Source organism: Phocoena sinus, chromosome 6 (assembly GCF_008692025.1).
Source record: "Phocoena sinus isolate mPhoSin1 chromosome 6, mPhoSin1.pri, whole genome shotgun sequence".
NCBI classification, from domain to species: Eukaryota; Metazoa; Chordata; class Mammalia; order Artiodactyla; family Phocoenidae; genus Phocoena; species Phocoena sinus.
The window spans coordinates 108,705,562-108,727,390 of record NC_045768.1 but is presented as its reverse complement, the minus strand read 5'-3'; positions in this window follow the sequence as shown (position 1 = coordinate 108,727,390).

The following is a 21,829-nucleotide window of genomic DNA, read 5'->3' as shown; positions in this document are numbered from 1 at the left end:
CATTGATAAAGAGCTTCAGGTGTTACAGAGTTAATTCTTCTCCTGGTACAGAGAGGGAGACGCCCTCAGAAATGGAGATTCCTTCATAAATGTAAATTTCCCTTACAAAACGGCAATTTCTATTCTTGTTTTTAGAGCTTCTCTTGTGTCTGCAGTTTCTCAAACATGATAATCTAAAAATAATCCTTGTGCCAAAGAGGCATACTTTGGGGTGGAATATTCTGCTACTCTTCACTACTTATGGTGGTTTGTCGCTAATACTGCAAAAACATATGACGTGATGGGTCTAACAATAATCAATACATGCTGGACAGTTTCAACCACATAGTCATTTGATGTTTCACAATCAGACACTCAGCCTCCAACAAGGCCCCCAATCCAGAGGTTGTACACAAGTGGTATGCAGTTCCCTACTGAACATGGGAAGGTCAGATTCCACAACCCTAGTGGTCTGTGCTGTGACTCTCTTATTCAATTATTCCAAAGACTCTATGCAATATTCTTTTCTATAGCAGGGGTCAGCATACTCTAGCCCATGGGCCAAATCTGACTCAGGGACTGATTTTATAATTAAAATTTTATTGGAACACAGCCCTATCATTTATGTATTATCTGTGGCTGCATCTGGACTATAACCATGGAGTAAAGTAGTTTTGGTACAATAACAGGGTTAAATAGCTGCACATCAGCAGAATTTAGTAGTGGTCACAGAGACCCAATGGCCCTCAAAGCCTAAAATATTTACCATCTGGCCATTTGCAGAAACCGTTTGCTGACTCCTGCTCTATAACATCATCGAATCCACTAGATCACATGACCCAAGTGGTAGAGCTCTTTGTACTGTAGCCTAGTGGTCCCCAACATTTTTGGCACCAGGGACTGGTTTCGTAGAAGACAATTTTTCCATGGACGGGGGTGGGGGTATGGGGGGGATGGCTCAGGCAGTAATGCAAGTGATGGGGAGCGATGGGGAGCAATGGGGAGCGGCAGATGAAGCTTTGCCTACTCGCCCGCTGCTCACCTCCTGCTGTGTGGCCTGGTTCCCCAACCCCTGGCACTGGTCCACAGTCTGGTGGTTGGGGCCCCCTGCTGTTGCCTACATCTGATGCAGCACCTTCTGCTCTGTACCCCATTTGAAATTGGCAGCCTTCTAAGTCACCCTATAAATGAATTAGAGCAATATTCCCAAGTATGGTATATGCTCTTCCAAAAATCCAAAAATATCTACCAAGCACAGTGACTCTTTCTTAGTGGCAGAAAGTTCCAATGTCTTGGCATGTACCAGATCATCAGATCCTTCAAAAGTTTTACGAATGTGGCATAAAACTTCAAAAGTTTTATGAATGTTTTATGAATGTGTCTCGCAAGCCCTCAACTTACCAAGTCATACAGAGTATTTACTACTTCTTGCTTACTAAGTCCTCAACAAAGAATCAGAGAGATGTCCCACAGAATGTTCAGGTAATTGAGACCCCCTTCAGACTATACTCTGACAGAATGCAGCAGAGTTAACACAGTATAGAGCAGGACTGTTTTCTTTCCTGATGGGGAATGAAATGAAATGCAGATTATGTAGATGAATAGCTACTGTATTAATTTTCCATTGCTGCTATGACTAATTACCACAAACTTAGTGGCTTGAAACAACAGAAATTGTCATCTGTAGATCAGAAATCTGACACAGATGTCACTGAGCTGAGATTAAGATGTCAGGTGGAGGGCATTCCTTTCTGGAGGCAGTAGAGGAAATTCCTTTACCTTGTCTTTTCCTGTTTCTAGATTCTGCCCATTTTCCTTGGCACGTGGCTCCCCCCTTCCACATTTTAGATCCAGCAGTGTTGGGCCAAGTTCTTCTCACTCTGCCATCTCTGTTATTGTCTTCATCTTTGCTCTTCTACTTTTAAGGACCCTTGCAATTACATTGGGTTACTCAGATAATCTCCCTATTTTAAGATCTGCTGCTTAGCAAACTTAACTCTCCTTTGCCAGGTAACCTAACATATTCACAGGTTCTGGGGACACAGACATCTTTGTGGGGTCCTTATTTTGTTTCCCACAGCTAAAAATCAAGGGCAGAATCTATGTTGCTCTGTTCTAGGAAATATACCACATCTGGCACAGCAGCCGTGAGAATGGGTCTATCTCTTGGTTAAACGTGTGAAACTCCACTGTCACCTGCCATGACCTATGTGAATTTTCTTATATGTGGCTATTGGTGAATTAAATGAGGATATAAATGAGGATCACAAAACTTAATTTTTTAAAGTCTTTTGAGTTTGGCATTAATTTCTACCGTTTGACTTGAAATGCAGTTGTGCTTCTCATTTACTAGCCTGACAAGGAGGAAGAAACAGTATCAAAGATTCCTGCTTATTCTTTTCTTTCATAATGGTCCTCATTCTGATGCCGAAAGCTCAGCCTCTGTACACCAGTGCCAAATCGAATCTCGGAGACAGAGTTTTGGGTGAAGTAGAAAAGAACAGCTTTATTGATTTCCCAGGCAAAGGGGGACACAGCCAGCAGGCTCCTGCCCTCGAAAACTATGTGTCCCAACCCAAGGGAGTTTGGTGAGTTTTATGGCAATGGTTCAAGGGTGGGGTTGCCGATAAGAATTAGGGTGTGTGCAGGGCCTGCACCTCTAATCTGGTCTCCAGTAACCTGATGAGTTTCTGTGGTTCCTTTAATCTGGCCTCAGGTAATCTTTTTTTTTTTTTTTTTTAATAAATTTATTTATTTTTGGCTTTGTTGGGTCTTTGTTGCTGCGTGCAGGCTTTCTCTAGTTATGGTGAGCGGGGACACGCGTGCTTCTCATTGCAGTGGCTTCTCTTGTTGCAGAGCATGGGCTGTAGACACATGGGCTTCAGTAGTTGTGGCTCGTGGGCTCTAGAGCACAGGCTCAGTAGTTGTGGCACACAGGCTTAGCTGCTCCGCATCATGTGGGATCTTCCCGGACCAGGGCTCAAACCCATGTCCCCTGCATTATCCGGCAGATTCTTAACCACTGTGCAACCAGAGAAGTCCTCAAGTAATCTTCTTGATGAGCCTCTCTGGTTCCTTTAGTCTGGCTTCAGGTGGTCGTCTCTGGTATGAACAATGCTGACATCTCCCTTTTGCTGGGTTTTAATTCTACAGAAAGCTTAAAGACATTGTTATGTGTGTCCCTTGAGGCGGAACCAGGACCTGCCCCAAGGTTGCACTATTGTTTCTTGGCTGCTCCTCGTCTCTGCATCCCCTCCCTTCCTGGACTAGCAACTGTTTGAATCTGCCCTTTAGAACTCAAGGAAGGTCATGTTGGCTGGAGGCTGTTCCCTACAAAAAACGGGGTACATGGAAAGGCTTCTGTGCCCAGGAGCCCCACAGCGTCCTGCTCGGTTTCAGTCCCACACACAGAACAGGGAACCAATATGAGGGTTCTCTCGACTGCTTAGCATATTGATGTCAGCACACTCAGGAGCCACGAGGACGACCAGAGAGGGTCTGCTGATCTACTACTGTACATGAACTGGATCCAGGCATGCAACATCTGGTGTCTATGCCCTCAACCCACTTTAACAGGTGAGTTATGATAATGTTTTGTTTTTCTTTGGCTGAACTTAGCTCAGACTTTATTTCCAACGGCTCTAGGAAGATCTTCAAATTCCTCTTTCTACAATATACAATTACTTTGCATATTGGATGGAGGCCACTTAGGGAAAGACTGGGAGACTATCTCCTGTACATATTTATTGTGGTATCAGGATCCTTCAACCTAAGGACCTGATTTGCCTTTCAAACTCCATTAATAAAATTTCTGAAAGGGAGGTAAATCTGCTTTGTCAAGAGCGGTATTTCTCTATAGAGACATTAGTGTTGCAGAACACATTATTAACAATAGACTTTGTAGTAGCCAGAGAATTCCAAGTTGGTCCCCAAGATTCCTTCCCCCTGGTGCATGCATTCTTATATAATTCCTTCCCCTTGAGTGTGGGAGAACCTGTGAATATGATGGGATTTCACTCTTGTGATCAGGTTCTTATCAGTGGACTTTGAGTTAATCAAAAGAGAGATTATCTGGGTGGACTTGATCTGTTCAGGTGAGCCCTTAAAAGGAACTGAGAATTTCCTGAATTCAGAGAGACTGGAAGTATGAGCAGGCCTACGGAACACCTGAAGGCAGCATCTACAAACTAAGAGCAACCCCGGGCCAACAGCAAGGAAGAAAAAGGAACCTCAATCCTGCAACTGCAAGGAAATAAATTCTACCAACATCTGAATGAGTTTGGACAAGAACCCCTAGACCCTGCTAAGAACCCAGTCCTGGCAAACAGCTTGTTGTCAGTCTGTGGGGACCCTGAGCAGAGAACACTGAATTTATGGTAATTTGTTATGCAGAAATAGAAAACAATGAGTGCATATGTCATTCATTTAACAAATATTTATAATGTTCTTGCCAATAAACTAAACAAAGTGTTACAAAATTTTCTGCTTAAATTAACCAAAATGAGTCTGGCAGTCTGTATTGTTAAGTGTGTGTGTGTGTGTGTGTGTGTGTGTGTGTGTGTGTGTGTGTGTGACAGATATTTTAAGTACTTTTCTATTTACGGGAAATCTTTTTAAAATTAATATGATTGCTATAGTCTGAAATGCTTGTGTCCCCCTAAAATTCATGTTGAAATCCTAACCCTCAAAGATGACGTTGTTAGAGGTGGGGCCTTTGGGAGGTGTTTAAGTTATTAGGGCAAAGCCCTCTGGATGCGATTGGCGCCTCGTAAAAGAGGCTCCAGAGAAGTACCTAGCCCCTTCCACCATATGAGGACACAGTCAGAAGGCATTCACAGTGAATCAGGCAGAGGGTGCTCACCAGACTATGACCATATTGGCTCCTTGTCTTGGACTTCCAGCCTCCAAAACCATGAGAAATAAAATTCTGTTGTTTATAAACTTCCCAGTCTATGGTAATTTGCTATGACAGCCTGAATGGACCAAGATGATGATCATAATCAAAACCATTGGGACATTTCTTCGTGGTGGTCTTTATGAGCATATGAAATACCTGGTTTCTGTTTACATACATTTTTTTACTCATATGTATCTAAAGTAATAATGTTTGAAGCTCTATTTTATATTTTAATTGCCAGCATTTTCCTGTATAATGAGTGCAATTTTTTTTTTTTATTCTTATGTTTAACTAGGAGTCTGAGATAAAAATGTCAACTTCTTGTTTCAAGGAAACTATTTTGCCTTCTCATCTGTGATACACATTTCAAAGAAAACCTGGCGTTATTTTATTTGCTCTAATTTTAGAAGTAAATATATAATACTTTATTTGTATTAATTTAAACATATAATTTCCATTCTATGCTCTATTTTTATGTTTGGTTTTTTAAACTTTGCTTGCATTTTCATAAAAATTTACTTTTAGAGTATCTATCTTTTTATCTTTAAAGATTGCTATCACCAATAAGAAGTGAGAAAGGAATATTTAAAGAATACACTGTACTCCTTGACTTCCCCCACGAAATCTCCTGCCTGGTGATAATTGGAGTAATATTGCTTCAGGTGACTTGCTAAGGTAACACAGCGAGTCAGTGGGAGAACCAGATTGTCTTAAACATAGTTCACTACTTTTGACCATATCAATGGCTTTTTAAAAATAGAAATGACACATATGACAGAGAAAAATTAACTTATCTGTCCCTAATAGTCAGCATGCTATATAAAATAAATTGTCCTTTGGAAAGTGAGATGCTGATGCAAGACATCACAAAATAAAACAAAACAAAAACAAAATGTTGAGTTTCCAGCTAATAATTCAATCAGACCACATCACGTTAAATACCTGAGGTATCCTGTAAGCTCAGAAATGTTGAATATTAAATACATGGAGTCTCTCTCATAGCTTCTAATTCACTATCCGCTACATGTATTATATGCAGATTTTTCTTACTTCATCAAGGATAAAAAAGTAGGATGAAGCATCACTATCTTTAGAAAGTACTTTACTCACCATCCTTAAGAGTCTGGGCACACTGGACAGAGGGTTTGCCTTTGGAAAGGGATTTCTGATCTGTATCAAATGGAGATGCCCAGGGAATGTGAGCCCCGGGTGGCAGCAACTCACTGGAAGCAGAGTAGTCGAATCAGTGGTGTGCTTGGGCAGGCTCATCTTGGCTTGCAAGAGCTGACTTACATTTTCAGAAATATTGTGAACAGATTGTTAAACTGTGTGTATCTGTGTGTGTGTTTATATGAGTGTGTTATAAATATATACATGTATATATAATATGCATATTATGTATGTTTACCTGTGCTATGTATATATAACATATATGTGTATCTATCATATATGTTTATATATAGTGTATATATGTATACATAATAAATTACATTAAAAACAAAGAAAACAATTTGGAAAAAAATTTCTCCCTCTCTATAATACAACTAGGCAGAAACATAGATATAAGCAAGAACATATATATATATACATATATATATATATATATATGTATATATATATATATATAACTTGTTTTGCTGTGTCTCAGGTAAGAATTCCTATAGCTGAGCTTTTATAGATGCAATGGCAGGCAGTGTAGAATTGAACAGGAAGTATTGCGAGAGAAGACATTCACAAGAGGAAATACATAATTCATGAAGGAACAGATGGGTTTGTAAAGTTCAGAGAAAATAAACAGCTTTGTTGACTTCAGTGAGAAAAGAGGAAAAGTTGGGAAATAAAAAGATGAAATTGTTTAAGTAAAAGTACATACTGGAGTATGTATTTGACGCTTGAATATTTAGGCCATTTAAAGTATCCTCCAATGAATAAAATGTAGACTATTTCTCTAATACTCAGATAAGCAGGTGCAAACTGGAAAGTAGGAGGGGGATTTTAAAAAGTTACTAAAAAAAAATCTTTTCAAAAAAAATAATTTTCCCTCATTGTTTATTCTAGGTCCCTATCTCAGCTGTTTGTTTTTTAACAGATGATTCAAACGTATACAAGGTAAGTATATCATGGATGGTGGGAATGGGGTTTGTGGGTTGGGTGTGGTTCTCACATCAAGCCCAGCAAACTGCGGGAGGGTACCATCTCTAGAGCCCATCTTCCTGGTTCCTAATGCCAGGTTAAGCACCTATTACAGTAAGTCCCCTACTTACAAACTTTCAAGTTGTGAACTTTCAAAGATGCAAACTTGCACAGAGAAAGGACGAAGAGAGACAAGAGGAGGAAGAAGTAACTGAAGAACCGAGATTCACGACGCAGGAAATGGCATGGGATTTTCTTGATTTGAGGAGGCACTGTTAGTTTCTCAGGCACAGAACCTGAACATAGAATGGTACACAAAGGTCGCAGCAGCCGTTCAGAATGCAATCCAGTGCTACCATTCCAATCTTCAACAAGAAAAAAAGAGCTACTACCCAGACATCACTAGATTGTTTTTTTCAAGAGGTTAGACAGCACTGAATCCAGCAAAGAACCAGAACCTGCGCCATCAATGTCAAGCGTGAGTGAAATTGCAGCCTGCCCTCCATCTTCTATTGCTGCCCATCCTTCAGCTCTACCATCTCCCACCTCCCCTCCCTCCTCCAGTCAGTAACTCTTTTTGCCTGTTCACTTGATGCAGCCCCTGTATGCCAGCTGTTGTACTGGACTACTGTACTTTTCAAGGTACTGTACTGTAAGATTTTAAATGTTTTATTTTTTGCCTTTGTTTTTTATGTATTATTTGTGTGAAAAGTATTATAAATCTAGTACAGTACAATATAGTACAGTACTATATAGCCAATTGTGTTAGTTAGGTACCTAGGCTCTGTTGGACTTAACGAACAAATTGTTCTCAACGAACGTGCTCTAGGAACAGAACTCGTTTGTATGGAGGGGACCTACTTGCAGTGTCTCACCTGGGGAAAATTACTTAACCTCTCATTCCTTGTCTATAAAATGTGGATTGTAGGATCTACCTCTCAGGGTTATTGTAAGGATCAAATGAGATAATATCTTCAATGCCTGTAAAAGAGTACCTGGTGCATATTAAGGTCCATATGAAGATGTATTAAGTGCAAATAACTTGATTTGCTGCTTTTACATTTAACAGACCCCATAGGGTAGCAATCACCATAGCACATTCCCAGAAAAGGAATATGAAATTTTTGGAAAGGTCATAAGACTTGAAATAACTCAGTATGAAAGTATGAAATTAGTTAAATAAGTTTGTAAAATGTGTCATACTTATTATATAGACAATAGTAAATGTACATTAAGAGAAATACTATAAAGAAAGGAAACATAATCATACCAAACCTGGTGGTACTAATCGGTTTACCACTATTTTATACTCTCTCCTAAGTGCCACATATATATACATAGATGGAGACGGTGACCTCAATCACATTAGCTGAACAATTTATAATCATTATATCCAAGTGACATAAAATATCAGCAGAAAACGAAATAAAAAAATGGGGATGTGGGCTTCCCTGGTGGCGCAGTGGTTGAGAGTCCACCTGCCGATGCAGGGGACACGGGTTCATGCCCCGGTCCGGGAAGATCCCACATGCTGCGGAGCGGCTGGGCCCGTGAGCCATGGCCACTGAGCCTGCGCGTCTGGAGCCTGTGCTCCGCAATGGGAGAGACCACAACAGTGAGAGACCCGCGTACCGCAAAAAAAAAAAAAAAAAAAAAAAAAGAAATGCAGATGCTTACCCAGTTGTTTGATCTTCTTCATACCAAACATACAAATACTGTTAATAACTTTGCATATGTCTATATTTTAAAGTTATCTCACATTTTGACAAAGTATAGAGACAAACATTGAGAGCTTTGAAAAATTACAGGGATTTGGAAGTCAAAATAATTTCTGAAAAGTGTTCCTATTATGTAACAATTGTTTGGCATCAACACTAAACCATACTCAATACAAAACAAAGATTTAATCATAGCTCAAGACTATAATCTTTATTAAAGTTCCACTAATGAGCAACTGCTAAGGTAGTATTTCATTCCCAAAACAAGAAAGTTCTAGTTTCCAATTTAAATTAGCATGTAAATGTATCCCATAAACATGTATCAGGCTGAGATATTATTCAGTATGATCACTGTTGTGGTGATTATTATGTGCCATTTAGTGAACATTCACTGTGTACTTGGAGCCTTGCTAATAAACACAGTGTGTTTAATTCTGTGAATTTCTGATGACTTGTTTCCTATAGGAACACAGAATACATTATAACATCTCCCTTCAAGCATAACACATAGTGTAAAAAGGTTAAACGAAACTGATGTATTTTTTATTTTTGTTTCTTAACAGTTTTGTCTATTCATTGGAATTTAAGAACTCAGGAAATTTTAATATTTTAAAATTATAACTAATTGGCTGCCTGGCTCGCTATATTTCTTGTGAATTTTATGGATTTTATTCTGAGACTGTATCTTTTTTAAAAACATTTTAAATATTTTTATTTTTTATCTAGTTATTTGATTAGTATTCTCTGTACACAATGCAATTCCTGTTATCTAATATATATTATTTATATTTTACAATTTTAATTCAAATATATTTTTATTAATTTTGAAAAAAGCACACTACAATTATTATATAATGTTACTCTACAAGACACTATTGAGTATCATAACTGGAACAGTATTTTGTGTATCAAAAACTGCTTTTTATTTTGATTAAATTACAGAATATTTTCGTTGGTGATCTTTCAGTGCTCTCCTTCAGTTACTTGGATATCAATGCATTTGTTTATAGACAAAAACTCATTGAAGAGCTGAAACAACCACATTCAACCACTTCCCTTGTTCCTGTGAAAGTCTATAAAAAAAAACAAATTGAGAAATAAACAGTCATCACAGAATTAATGTCACTGAATACCAAACACTGTTTAATATTAAATATTGTAGTTGGAAGTATATTAACTTGGACATTTCTTCAAAGTTAGGAACATTGCTAATGTCAAATCATTTGACTGGAACCATTATCTTTCAAGGGTTTTGTTTAAAAAAGAAATCTTTCAAAACCTAGCTGTTGTGAATCTTCTCAGTGAAACAGTGATCACATGGTTCATAAATAAAATATTTTGTAGTATGAGATTTAGGCTAAAAATCCACAAATTCAACAAATAGCAACTCAGTAAGATTCAGAATTGTGTTACACTTGATCATCTTGTAAGTAAAAATCATTTATCACTGCATTAGGGTGCATTTATTTATTTATATATCAATGAAAATAAATAACACAAATGTATACGAAAAGGCATTATATACTTTCATTAATAGCTATTTTGGGGGCTTCCCTGGTGGCACAGTGGTTGAGAGTCTGCCTGCCGATGCAGGGGACACGGGTTCGTGCCCCGGTCCGGGAAGATCCCACATGCCGTGGAGCGGCTGGGCCCGTGGGCCATGGCCGCTGAGCCTGCGCGTCCGGAGCCTGTGCTCCGCAATGGGAGAGGCCACAACAGTGAGAGGCCCGCGTACCGCCAAAAAAAAAAAAAAGAAGAGTTTATTTGAGCAAAAAATCAATTCAAATTGTGCAGTGCCAAACCAGAAGTGGTTAGGAGCATGCTATCGACAGGAGTTGGGAATGACTTAGAGGAAAATGTGGAAGCAAAGAAATTATTTAATTGGCTCTAGCTTAAAGCCTACTTGGTTGTGATTGGTTGTCCTTAAGTTTTGATTCCGTAATCTTGAGGCATTTACAGGCTTAGATTTTGGTTTACTCACAAAAGCCACCAACGTATTAGAGCCGCCTGTTTAATGGCCTCCTTGTTTAATTAATTTAACAATTCTTCCTTTTTGGTCATTTTCTCATACATGAGAGAGTGACGAAAAATTTGGTATTAGTGTCACTCCCAGTCACCATCAGGTTTAAGTTGTTCTATCATGAACAAAACACATAATTAGTATTCCTGAAAAGAGTCTTACAAGGATAAAATCAAGATGTCAGCAGAGCTGCTTCCTTCCGGAGGCTCCAGGGTAGGACACTTGTCCTTGCCTCTTCCAGCTTCTAGAGGCTGCTGGTGGTTCCTTCCCCCATTGTCAAGGCAGCTGGGCAGCATTTTCTGCTCTCTCTGACCAACTGCTATTTTTTACAAGGACCCTTATGACTACACTGGACCCACCTAGATAATCCAGGCTGGTCTCCCAATATCAAGATTCTTAAACACACCAGCAATCCTTTTTACAATATAAAGTAACATTCACAGGTTTTCCATGGATTAGAATGTGGACATCTTCAGAGAGACATTATTCAGTCTATCCTAGTTATAACAGAGCTTCTTGCCTTCATTTATAGAATGTGAAGCAAAATGCCCTAGTAGTACATGAAAAAGCTGCAGATATTTATTTAGCATCCTCTAACAAAGGGAAATGGCCTTTCTCCCTGCATATACTGACCTCCAAACAAAATTATTCAGTTTTTGAGAAGCAATTTACTTCAATTTTTCACGTTGCACTCTGTTAGCTTCCCTTTTGTTCCTATTTATTTATTTATTTTTTGCAGTACGCACTGTCCCCTGCATCGGCAGGCAGACGCTCAACCACTGCGCCACCAGGGAAGCCCTGTTCCTAATTTTTGATTAGTAGGTGGTAGCAATGAAAGCAGAATGGAGAAAGTGTGTGTGTATCTGTGTTTGTGTGTGTGTAAAGGTCACACTCGTTTTTAGCCTTCTAGAATGTAAGCAGGAAATATAGATATACCTTCTGTGATAGATCACAGAAATAATGTTATTTGATATAATTCCTTGTAACTGTGTTCAGATTCTAGATGACTGCTAGCACTATAGATTTATGAAACTACAATTTTGTCATTTAGAAGTTGCTATAGACTGAATGTTTGTGTCTCTCCTAAATTCATGTATTTAAATCCTAACCCCCAGTGATATGGTGGTAGAGGCTTTGGGAGATGCCTAGGTCATGAGTGTGGAGCCTTCATGAATGGGATTAGGGCCCTTATAGAGAGATTCCAGAGAGCTCCCTTGCCCCTTCTGCCATGTCAGGGTGCAGAGAGAGGACAGCTGTCTGTGAACCAGGAATTGGGTCCTCACAGACACTAAATCTGCCAGCACCTTGATCTTGGAATTTCCAGCCTCCAGAACTGTGAGAAATAAACCTCCGTTGTATTTAATAATAGCCTCAGCTGAGACAGGAGGTGAAAATAATTGGGCAGACTATAGCATGCGATAGCATTGACAATTTCATTACTATACTCTTTCACCTTATTTCTGCTCTGAACAATCTGACATGCATCTCTTGATTCTTTTTATGTCCCCAAATATCAAGGTTAAATATCAAGTTTAAAGAAAGTGAAAGACTACGTAATCTATCATTCTTACTCCATGTAAAATACAGCAATAGACTTGGTTCTTTACACATGGCAATCAAATATATTTTATACATAGTCTTTATTAACAAACCTGAAGAGATCAAAGAAATGCTTTCACATTCAAATTTGAAGAATAAAATTATGTTAACAGCTTTCTTTAGAAGTCCTTCTGATTTCAGACTACTTTTGCTCATCAGGTGCTCAGATGTTCAATTCATGGGGTCTCCTTTATGCCAAATGAGGCACCCGTGTTTCTTGTCCCTCTCATGATTGTTCATTCTTCACACCCTCTAATGATCGTTCATTCTTCACACTTGGGGTCATCATTGAAGCTCTCTGTTTTCTGGATCTACTCTGAGGATTCACTGTTATTTTTTCTCCCCTATAATTTCCCCACAAAATGCTATCTGATATCCTTTTTTGTTTTCTTCCAGTTTCTATAATCAATACTTTAGCCTGTTGAAACTGCTTCTTGACTGTGTTTCCTGCTTTCAGTATCAACTTCATTTACCAGTTTGATTACTCCTTCTGGACTTGTGAAGGCCTCTTCTAGCCTGTCATAAGGAGCTTTGATCTCAGTGTACGTAGATTTTCATGCCTATTGTGGTAATCATGAGGATTTAGTTATAGTTCAATAGCAGTGGAATTTTTCAAAACCTTGACTAAATATCAAAGGATATAACAACTCACTACTAAGTTGTCTGTAGTCATCACATGTAAATATATAATAATAATGTAACAGGTGAAGTTACAACTTGATGTTTGGGGATTGACTGATGGATATGCTGCATTTCTGGTCAAGTGGGGCATTCACAGGGACATGAAAGTTATCTAAGTTCTGGTTTGCTGATGTAGTACCTCTGGCAGAGGTGGTTCCATCTTGGGCCTAGGAAGTTATTTCAGCAGATGCAAGCTAAATGCCACATTAATTACTGAAGGCTGCTTAAGGCAGAATTTTGTTTTTGCAATTTAATTATAGTGCTGTGATTGATTTATTTTGACTAGTATGGTTGCAAAAATGTAGAGTTTATTTTGTAATGTTTTCTTATAAACTTGTATAGAGTGATTTTCTCATAAAAGTGGAGAAAATGTATTTCCTATTGATGGGAAATTTATTTAGAAGAATTATGTAAGACTCTCAAAAACTTAACATAAAATAACTGCTTTAGGTAAATAATAACTGTACTTTGTCATATGATAAAGCTCAGCTTATTCAAAGTATGTTTAAGAAATTATTCATCGAAAATTCTTATAGATTAGAAAGCATAGCTGTAACATATAACTCTTTTGAATCAGACCTTGTAAATAATTACTAATGGTGACAAAAATAAAATGATAAACTTGAAATGTTTTACATTTCTCTGCACATTTTGTAAGCTCATTTTACATTTTGAAAGTTATTTATCTTTGCTTACACATGAAATTATAAATGACATAAGTTAGTACTCTGCAATACCTCATAAATTATTGAACAGCTACAATTAATAAATTAAAGGTAAGAATAAGAAAATTTTAAATAGATTATAATGTGTCAATAGATGCTACTCTTTCATATTATAAATTTATAATTATTTGATTTCAACACAGAAACCTGTAATTAACTTCTATTTATTTATTTATTATTTTTTCATGGTATAAGTTTTTTTATTGAAGTATAGTTGATGTACAATATTATATGTTACAGGTATACAATATAGTGATTCACAATTTTTAAAAGTTATACTCCATTTGTAGTTATTATAAAATATTGGCTATATTCCCTATGTTGTACAATATATCCTTATAGACTATTTTATACATAATAGTTCATACTTCTTATTCCCCTACCCCTATATTTTTCTTCCCACCTACCTCTCCCCACTGGTAACCACTAGTTCATTGTCTATATCTGTGAGTCTGTTTCTTTTTTGTTATATTCACTAGTTTGTTGTATCTTTTAGATTCCACATATAAGTGATATCATAGAGTATTTGTCTTTCTCTGGCTTGTTTCACTTAGGATAACACCCTCCAAGTCATCCATGTTGTTGCAAATGGCAAGATTTGATTCTTTTTTATGGCTGAGTAATATTCCATTATATATATATACCTACACACACACCACATCTTCTTTATCCATTCATCTGTTGATGGACACTTAGGTTGCTTCCATATCTTGGCAATTGTAAATAATGCTATGAACATTGGGGTCCATGTAGCTTTTTGAATTAGTGTTTTTGTATTCTTTCAATATATACCTAGGAGTGGAACTGCTGGGTTGTACAGTAGTTCTATTTTTAGTTTTCTGAGAAACCTCCATACTGTTTTCCACAGTAGCTGCACCAATTTACATTCCCACCAACAGGGTACAGGGGTTCCCTTTTCTCCACATCTTCAACAACATTTGTTTTTTTGTCTGTTTTTAAAATTTTTATTTATTTATTTTAAAAATTTTCTTTATTTTATGGCTGTGTTCGGTCTTTGTTGCTGCGCGCAGGCTTTTTCTAGTTGTGGCAAGCAGAGGCTACTCTCTGTTGCGGAGAACGGGTTTCTCATTGTGGTGGCTTCTCTTGCTGCAGAGCAAGGGCTCATGGGCTCTAGAGCACAGCCTCAGTAGTTGTGGTGCACAAGCTTAGCTGCTCCATGGCATGTGGGATCATCCCCGACCATGGATTGAATGCATGTCCCCTGAATTGGCAGGATTCTTAACCACTGTGACACCAGGGAAGTCCCTTGCCAGCATTTGTTATTTGTGGGGTTTCTTTTGTTTTTTGTTTATTTTTTTGCGGTACGCGGGCCTCTCACAGCTGTGGCCTCTCCCGTTGTGGAGCACAGGCTCTGGACGCACAGGCTCAGCGGCCATGGCTCACGGGCCTAGCTGCTCCGTGGCATGTGGGATCTTCCCGGACCGGGGCACGAACCTGCGTCCCCTGCATCAGCAGGCGGACTCTCAACCACTGCGCCACCAGGGAAGTCCTGGTGAATTTTTAACAAGAAATAAATCCAGTATCTTTCATCTGGAATTTAAATGTGGATTTGTTAAAATTTAGTTGGATAACACATCACATGCAGGTAAATAACCCGTACTGCTCATTGTACTCAGTGTCACTCTGGGTCAAATATTATAACAAGGAAGGGACTTTGTATAAACCCTATTTTTTAGTATCATAGCCGTGTTAACTAAAATATTTGGCCTCTTAAACATTCCCCAGCTTCACAAACCAACATTGCACATGGTTTGATGATTTAAGAAAGGTGATCTCATGCACATACACACACACAAACACACACACCCTTTCTGTTTCCCCTTGACTTTTTAGATAAGCCTGTGGGCTAGTTGAGTTTGAGAAATGAAATGAGAGATTTTAGTTCCTCTGAGGACTTCTTACACTTCAAATTATTTAAGAAAAGGGAAATATAAACCTTTGAATTACTGTGTTTAACCTGAGAATAACCCATGAAAAAGACCCAGATAGATATGTAGAAACTGACATATAGAGCTACAGATATTTATATAAAGATACGAATGTATATGTAAATAAAACCCACTGGTAGAATCAGTGGGAATATCTCTCAGTGTCTTACCAATGATTTTAATCTGAAATGACATTTTCCTCTCTGATATTAACATGAATTATTGAGGCTAGGATTTTAGTCAAACTCTCAGTTTTATAGTGATATTAATTTTAAAAATTGACTTATTATATGGACTTGTAGTCTCATAAATAGAGCCACTGTTAACAAATTACCCACTACTAAATATGGTATAATGCAGAATTGAAGTATAAAATTATTATTTCTGGTTCCATCTAAACAAATTCATTGGTTTTGAAATTAGTGTTGAGTCATATAATTAATAAAAAAGCAAGTTCATTTTTTGATGTATAAGCAATCTCTTCATAAAAATTGATTACAATAATCATGCAAAAATGAAAACAGGAGCTTAGAATTTAGCACTATTTGCTAATTTACTCTATGATTTATTATAATCTCCTAACCACTCTACACAGCTAGTGATCAGCTGACTTTCCAGAGAAAATGGCTTTGTTTAAGACACAGTACTGGAAAATACTTTAGATTCAACCAAAACGGTAGGAAAATTGCGTAAAAACCAGCTGCTGCTAGGTTCTGATGTCTTCTCAGAGATGTGGAGAAATAGATAGTGTTTCCCCCTCCCTTACAATAAGAAAAAACCTTGAAAAATGGAAATTAATTATTTTTTCAATTAGATTATAAAAATTTCAATGGAAAACATTTTAACTAAAAGCAGGAATGTGAAAAGCACTCTCGGGGAGACGCAGGATCCAGCAATTTGCTTAGTTGAGACAAGATGCTGAGTGGCATATAAGCTGGTAAGAAGAATCAACCAGATTTTAACTAATTGCTCAAGTCTGAGGATAGGTGAGCCTGAGAGAGACACGAGCAAATTAAGTTTGCACCCTTCTGCAAACTTCCCCTCCAGGAACCCCACAGGTACTCACAGGGAAGACTGGAAAAAAATCCTAAGAAAGTTTCCCTCCAGGTGCTGTCTGGGGAGTGAAACAGGAAATACCAATATCCAAATACCAAATACCTAATGTCCACCCATCTCATCTTTCTTATCTGTCCTATGGAAACAAAGCCTTAATATGCAAGGTCCTCAAAACCTGATGCCCGAGGACACAGATGGGAACCCACTATAGTTACAGAAAAACGAGGAGAAAAAGAACCCTACCCCTTGTGAAGGGTGAACTCATACTAAGCCAAGCATTACCTCTGGAGAAGGGCCAGGATCACTCGTGAAGACCTCAGATCTGGGTCCCGCTGTTTATAGTACCTGCTTAGGACTGCAGCTTAAGGAGAACTTCAGAGAATGGACCTTCCTGCCCACCCCCCTGCCCCAGCATCCAGCTACCATACTCACAAGATTTGAGTAAAAATAAAAGTGGAATATAGCTAAGATAGAGATCGTTTCTGGTGAGAAAAAGTGAAGAATAAAATGTGAAATTTCATATAGAAAAAGAGTAAAGCTAGAATTTGACAGTAAAACTGTATTAAATCCTGCTTAGCAAAGGCAGGAGACTGTCCTTGAAAATTCTTTCTTGGGGGGACCTTGAAGATGGCGGAAGAGTAAGACGCGGAGATCGCCTTCCTCCCCACGGATACACCAGAAATACATCCACACGTGGAACAACTCCTACAGAACTCCTACTGAAGGCTGGCAGAAGACCTCAGACCTCCCAAAAGGCAAGAAACTCCCCACGTAACTGGGTAGGGCAAAAGAAAAAACAGAGACAAAAGAATAAGGACGGCACCTGCACCAGTGGGAGGGAGCTGTGAAGGAGGAAAAGTTTCCACACACTAGGAAGCCCCTCCGCGGGCGGAGACTGCGGGAGGCAGAGGGGGGAGTTTCGGGACCGCGGAGTAGTGCACAGCGACGGGTGCGGAGGGCAAAGCGGAGAGATTCCTGCACAGACGATCGGTGCCGACCAGCACTCACCAACCCGAGAGGCTTGTCTGCTCACCCGCCGGGGCGGGCGGGGCTGCGAGCTGAGGCTCGGGTTTTGGTTTTGGACGGAGCTCAGGGAGAGGACTGGGGTTGGCGGCTTGAACATAGCCTGAAGGGGTTAGTGCACCACGACTGACTAGCCGGGAGGGAGTTCGGGGAAAAGCCTGCACCGGCCGAAGAGGCAAGAGACTTTTTCTTCCCTCTTTGTCTCCTGGTGCGCGAGGAGAGGGGTTTAAGAGCGCTGCTTAAAGGAACTCCAGAGACGGGCGCGAGCCGCGGCTAAAAGCGCGAACCCCAGAGACGGGCGCGAGCCGCGGCTGAGGGCGCGAGCCGCCGAGACGGGCGCGAGCCGCGGCTGAAAGCGAAACCCCAGAGACGGGCGCGAGCCGCGGCTGAAACCGCGGATCCCAGAGACGGGCGGGAGACGCTAAGGCTGCTGCTGCCGCCACCAAGGGGCCTGTGTGCGAGCACAGGTCACTCTCCACACCCCTCTTCCGCGGAGCCTGTGCAGCCCGCCACTGCCAGGTTCCCGGGATCCAGGGACAACTTCCCCGGGACAGCGCACGGCGGGCCTCAGGCTGGTGCAACGTCACGCCGGCCTCTGCCGCAACGTCACGCTGCCTCTGCCGCCGCAGGCCGGCCCCGCACGCAGTGCCCCTCCTTCCCCCATCCCCCAACCCCCGGCCTGAGTGAGCCGGAGGCCCCGAATCAGCGGCTCCTTTAACCCCGTCCTGTCTGAGCGAAAAAACAGACGCCCTCCAGCGACCTACACGCAGAGGCAGGGCCAAATCCAAAGCTGAGCTCCTGTGAGCTGTGAAAACAAAGAAGAGAAAGGGAAATCTCTCCCAGCAGCCACAGAAGCAGCGGATTAAAGCTCCACAATCAACTTGATATACCCTGCATCTGTGGAATACCTGAATAGACAAGGAATGATCCCAAATTGAACAGGTGGAATTTAGGAGCGAGATCTATGATTTTTTTCCCTTTTCCTCTTTTTGTGAAGGTGTACGTGTATACTCCTGTGTGACATCTAGTCTGTATACTCTAGCTTCCACCATTTGTCCTAGGGCTCTATCCGTCCATGACTTTTTTTAAAAAATTCTTTTTCTTAATAATTAAGTTTAATTGTAATAACTTTATTATACTTTACCTTCGTTCTTTCTTTCTTTCCTTCCTTCCCTCCCTCCTTTAGACAACGAATCACCCCAAATTGAGGAGGTGGTCTCAGGGAGCAGGATTTATGATTTTTCCCCCTTTACCTCTTTTTGTGAAGGTGTATGTGTATGCTTCTGTGTAAGATTTTCTCTGTATAGCTTTGCTTCCAACATTTGTCCTAAGGTTCTATCCGTCCCTTTTTTTTTTTCTAAATATTTTTTAATTCAATAACTATATTATACTTTATTTTATTTTTACTGTATCATCTTTCTTTCTGTCTTTTTTTCCTTCTTTCCCTCCTTCCTTCCTTCCTCCCTCCCTCCCTCCCTCCCTCCTTTCTTTCCTTCTTTGCTTCTTTCTTCCTTCCTTCCTTTCCTCCTTTCCTTCTTTCTTTCCTCATACTTCTACTAATTCTCTCTACTTTTTCTCCCTTTTATTCTGAGCCGTGTGGATGAAAGGCTCTTGGTGCTCCAGCCAGGAGTCAGGGCTCTGCCTCTGAGGTAGGAGAGCCAACTTCAGGTCACTGGTCAACAAGAGACCTCCCAGCTCCACATAATATTAAACAGCGGAAATCTCCCAGAGACCTCCATCTTAACACCAGCACCCAGCTTCACTCAACGACCAGCAAGCCACAGTGCTGGACAACCTATGCCAAACAACTAGCAAAACAGGAACACAACCCCACCCATTAGCAGAGAGGCTGCCTAAAATCATAATAAGGCCACAGACACCCCAAAACACACCACCAGACGTGAACCTGCCCACTAGAGAGACAAGATCCAGCCTCATCCAGCACAACACAGGCACTAGTCCCCTCCACCAGGAAGCCTACACAACCCACTGAAACAACCTTAGCCACTGGAGACAGACATCAAAAACAACGGGAACTACGAACCTGCAGCCTGCAAAAAGGAGACCCCAAACACAGTAAGATAAGCAAAATGAGAAGACAGAAAAACACACAGCAGATGAAGGAGCAAGATAAAAACCCACCAGACCTAACAAATGAAGAGGAAATAGGCAATCTACCTGAAAAAGAATTCAGAATAATGATAGTAAGGATGATCCGAAATCTTGGAAGTAGAATGGACAAAATGCAAGAAACAGTTAACAAGGACCTACAAGAACTAAAGACGAAACAAGCAACGATGAACAATGCAATAAATGAAATTAAAATCACTCTAGATAGGATCAATAGCAGAATAACTGAGGCAGAAGAACGGATAAGTGACCTGGAAGATAAAGTAGTGGAAATAACTACTGCAGAGCAGAATAAAGAAAAAAGAATGAAAAGAACTGAGGACAGTCTCAGAGACCTCTGGGACAACATGAAACGCACCAACATTCGAATTATAGGGGTTCCAGAAGAAGAAGAAAGAAAGAAAGGGACTGAGAAAATATTTGAAGAGATTATAGTTGAAAACTTCCCTAATATGGGAAAGGAAATAGTTAATCAAGTCCAGGAAGCACAGAGGGTCCCATACAGGATAAATACAAGGAGAAACACGCCAAGACACATATTAATCAAACTGTCAAAAATTAAATACAAAGAAAGCATATTAAAAGCAGCAAGGGAAAAACGACAAATAACACACAAGGGAATCCCCATAAGGTTAACAGCGGATCTCTCAGCAGAAACCCTACAAGCCAGAAGGGAGTGGCAGGACATACTGAAAGTGATGAAGGAGAATAGCCTGAAACCAAGACTACTCTACCCAGCAAGGATCTCATTCACATTTGATGGAGAAATTAAAACCTTTACAGACAAGCAAAAGCTGAGAGAGTTCAGCACCACCAAACCAGCTTTACAACAAATGCTAAAGGAACTTCTCTAGACACGAAACACAAGAGAAGGAAATGACCTATAGTAGCGAACCCAAAACAATATATAAAATGGAAATAGGAACATACATATCAATAATTACCTTAAATGTAAATGGACTAAATGCTCCCACCAAAAGACACAGATTGGCTGAATGGATACAAAAACAAGACCCTTATATATGCTGTCTACAAGAGACCCACTTCAGAACTAGAGACACATACAGACTGAAAGTAAGGGGATGGAAAAAGATATTCCATGCAAATGGAAACCAAAAGAAAGCTGGAGTAGCAATTCTCATATCAGACAAAATAGACTTTAAAATAAGGACTATTAAAAGGGACAAAGAAGGACACTACATAATGATCAAGGGATCGATCCAAGAAGAAGATATAACAATTGTAAATATTTATGCACCCAACATAGGAGCACCTCAATACATAAGGCAAATACTAACAACCATAAAAGGGGAGATCAACAGTAACACATTCATAGTAGGGGACTTTAACACCCCACTTTCACCCATGGACAGATCATCCAAAATGAAAATAAATAAGGAAACACAAGCTTTAAATGATACATTAAACAAGATGGACTTAATTGATATTTATAGGACACTCCATCCAAAAGCAACAGAATACACATTTTTCTCAAGTGCTCATGGAACATTCTCCAGGATAGATCATATCTTGGGTCACAAATCAAGCCTTGGTAAATTTAAGAAAACTGAAATTGTATCAAGTATCTTTTCCGACCACAACGCCATGAGACTAGATATCAATTACAGGAAAAGATCTGTAAAAAATACAAACACATGGAGGCTAAACAATACACTACTTAATAATGAAGTGATCACTGAAGAAATCAAAGAGGAAATAAAAAAATACCTAGAAACAAATGACAATGGAGACACAACGACCCAAAACCTATGGGATGCAGCAAAAGCAGTTCTAAGGGGGAAGTTTATAGCAATACAAGCCCACCTTAAGAAGCAGGAAACATCTCGAATAAACAACCTAACCTTGCACCTCAAGCAATTAGAGAAAGAAGAACAAAAAAACCCCAAAGCTAGCAGAAG